Here is a 2,758-nt window from a genome sequence, read left to right as displayed (position 1 = left end):
TGTTCTATATAATAAGAATGTTCTTATCACTGCATAAAAACAATGCCGTATTTGGTGAAACCTTTTCAACTTTTGATCTTCAGTGCTGTACAACTTTGTACTTTTTTCACTTTCGATCTTTTATATCTGGGCGTCACTGTTGATTTTTGTGTGGACAAGGCGCGTTTTTGGCGTATTGAATTTTAAACCTGATGCTTTTTGTTATCTATTAATCATGTTTTTCTTTGTCTAATATGTTCTCCTATTTATTTGTATTGTAGTCCTGTAATATTATGTTGTAATCTCAATGTTATATTTAACTTTGCCATTAAAGTGCGAGGTTTGGCATGCCACAAAAACAGGTTTAACCCACCACTTTTATTCCCCTTTAAAAGTGTCCTGTACCAAGTCAGGAAGATGGCCATTGTTATATTATTGTTCCTTTATGTGTGTGTTGCATTTTAACATTGAGTCGTTTGTGTTTTCTCTTATTTTTGAGATATTGAGATGAGACGTGGCACGGTACTTGTCTATCCCAAATTCATGTATTTGGTTTTCATGTTATATTTGTTATTCTCGTGGTGTTTTGTGTGATGCTTGGTCTGTTTCTCTGTGTGTGTTACGTTTCGGTGTTATGTCGTTGTTCTCCTCTTATATTCAATGCGTTTCCCTCGGTTTTAGTTTGTTACCCCGATTTTGTTTTTTGTCCATGGATTTATGAGTTTTGAACAGCGGTATACTACTGTCGCCTTTATTTATAAACTTAAGGAGATATCTTATATAATATATGAGATATCTTATAAATTATATGAGATATCTTATAAATTATATGAGATATCTTATATATATTATATGAGATATCTTGAAATTCGAATAAATAGTAAAACAGCTTGCCATACATTTGGATAAATCTTCTTAATCTGTGATGTATTATGTTAAAACAATGCAGCTCAAAAATGATACAGAAATAAAGAAAAAGGAAATCAGCATTCAGAATTATAGCAAAATGATTCATTGTAAATTAAGAAAGTAATTGTCTGCTTTTATAATGAATTATTGAGATAAAACAACCTGGACACCTTTTTTGCAATAATTCATGAATTTACAAAAATTGAAAAAGATTACAAATTTTATATCAAAGTTTTGATATTGAAGTTGAATGAAAGTTAGCCTTATTTATATGCAAAGAATATTTTCCAATTACCAACAAATTTCTGAAAGCTAATAATTATCTGAAGAAATTCGATTTGTTCAAAAAGCTGAACACTGGAAATAATAGATAATTATATATCCCTTAATAGTTTTGTTCTTTAAGAAAAACTAGCAATATCTTTTTATTACCTGGGATGAAAAATTGTGTACATGTGTAATTGTCTTTAGTTCTTCCCCTTGTTTGTATAAAGTTACTGAAGTGTGCCAGTTGATTCCACGTTTGGCGAACCAGTCACTCTGACCTTCTCTAAATTTGCGTGGTAGAAATTTCATCGCCCAGTCACATGTGATAAGTGCTTGATTTTCATTTAAATTCTTAAGCAGATCTTGTTTTGCACCTTCTTGATTCCTAGCTCTCATAGCATGACTTTCCAATCTTTTATAGCTTCTACAGCATTTTCAACCTGAAAAAGTAAATTATGGTAAGAAAAGTGGTTAATTCCTAATTTTACACACAGTCTTTCTTTTAAAATACAATTCAACAACCTTACGTACAGCTATACTATCAATCTCAGGGCAATTCACACTGAAGTCATTTCATGTCTATCAAGGGAGGTTACAGTATTTTTATGATGACAATTTTTTGTACTTGAATGTAATGGTTCATGACCACAGTATTGAACAATTAGCTAAGACAATTTAAAATTCCTTTGTTTACTTCTCCATTTAGTTAAGGAAATGGAAATAAGGTGTTTAAAATTACCTGGAATACAATGGAATCTTTATTGTCCCATGTACCATTTTGTGTTAGAGTACTTATTTCAGCTAAAAAGTCTGCCAAGTCAATACACTGTTCACAACTGTGTGTATGCTGGGTGTTACAACTTTGGGAGAAGCACTTTTCACTATCACTTAGTGCAAACATTTGGCAATGATCCGGAACAGCATTCTCTTTTTGGATATGTACCTTTTGATTTAAAAAAAAATCTAAACCATTTGAAAGATTTGTTCCAAACTTAAGAAATTAAAAGGGTAAACAGATCTGTACATCCACAAAAAAAAAGATCACATGTAAATTACTAGGTAACCTATGGGTTAAATTATAAACACAGCCAACATCATAATAATGTAAACCTGAGTCTCCATTGCTCAACTGAACAATTCATTGGTTAAAATTCCTAGTTATTTTCAGACCTACTACATGTAGTTTGAGTGAACTTGGATATTTGTTATTTTTCAAAGAAGTACTTCCATTCAACATGTTCATTGTTGTTAAATTGTGCCTTATGGTATCAATATACGTATATAGAGTGTGTGGTGACAATTACAGTTAGGTAACACGGTAGTTCAATCATTGACATAATCTAACATGTCACTTTCAATTTATTTAATTATAATGTTTCCTATAACATGATTTAGACTATCAATATGTTTTCAAATACCTTGATATCTGATTTGATATATCGCTTCCCATTTAGCAATTTGGATTTCAGTTCTTTCTTCTTTTCACTGGATGTGCAGAGTTTTTCTATGATGGTTTCAAGATCTTAAAATGCCTTTCCACCCTCTGCGATGTAATAGTTAAGACACTCAACACATTTCCTTACTGAGGCAGAACAGTCATTAA

The 2,758-nt window shown here is 31.3% G+C and overlaps 1 long non-coding RNA gene across 1 annotated transcript; it reads right to left on the bottom strand.

Annotated features, from left to right (window-relative positions):
• Positions 1-1,326: 1,326 nt before the first annotated feature.
• On the bottom strand, positions 1,327-2,758 carry LOC134714043 (uncharacterized). The gene is made up of 3 exons (XR_010106476.1): positions 2,574-2,758; positions 1,895-2,098; positions 1,327-1,595 (listed from the first exon to the last, which is right to left on the bottom strand). It is a non-coding gene; the product is annotated as an uncharacterized LOC134714043 (long non-coding RNA).

This window comes from Mytilus trossulus, chromosome 4 (assembly GCF_036588685.1).
Source record: "Mytilus trossulus isolate FHL-02 chromosome 4, PNRI_Mtr1.1.1.hap1, whole genome shotgun sequence".
In the NCBI taxonomy this organism is placed as follows: Eukaryota; Metazoa; Mollusca; class Bivalvia; order Mytilida; family Mytilidae; genus Mytilus; species Mytilus trossulus.
The sequence above is the reverse complement of the archived record's forward strand: the minus strand, read 5'-3'. Positions and strand labels throughout refer to the sequence as shown.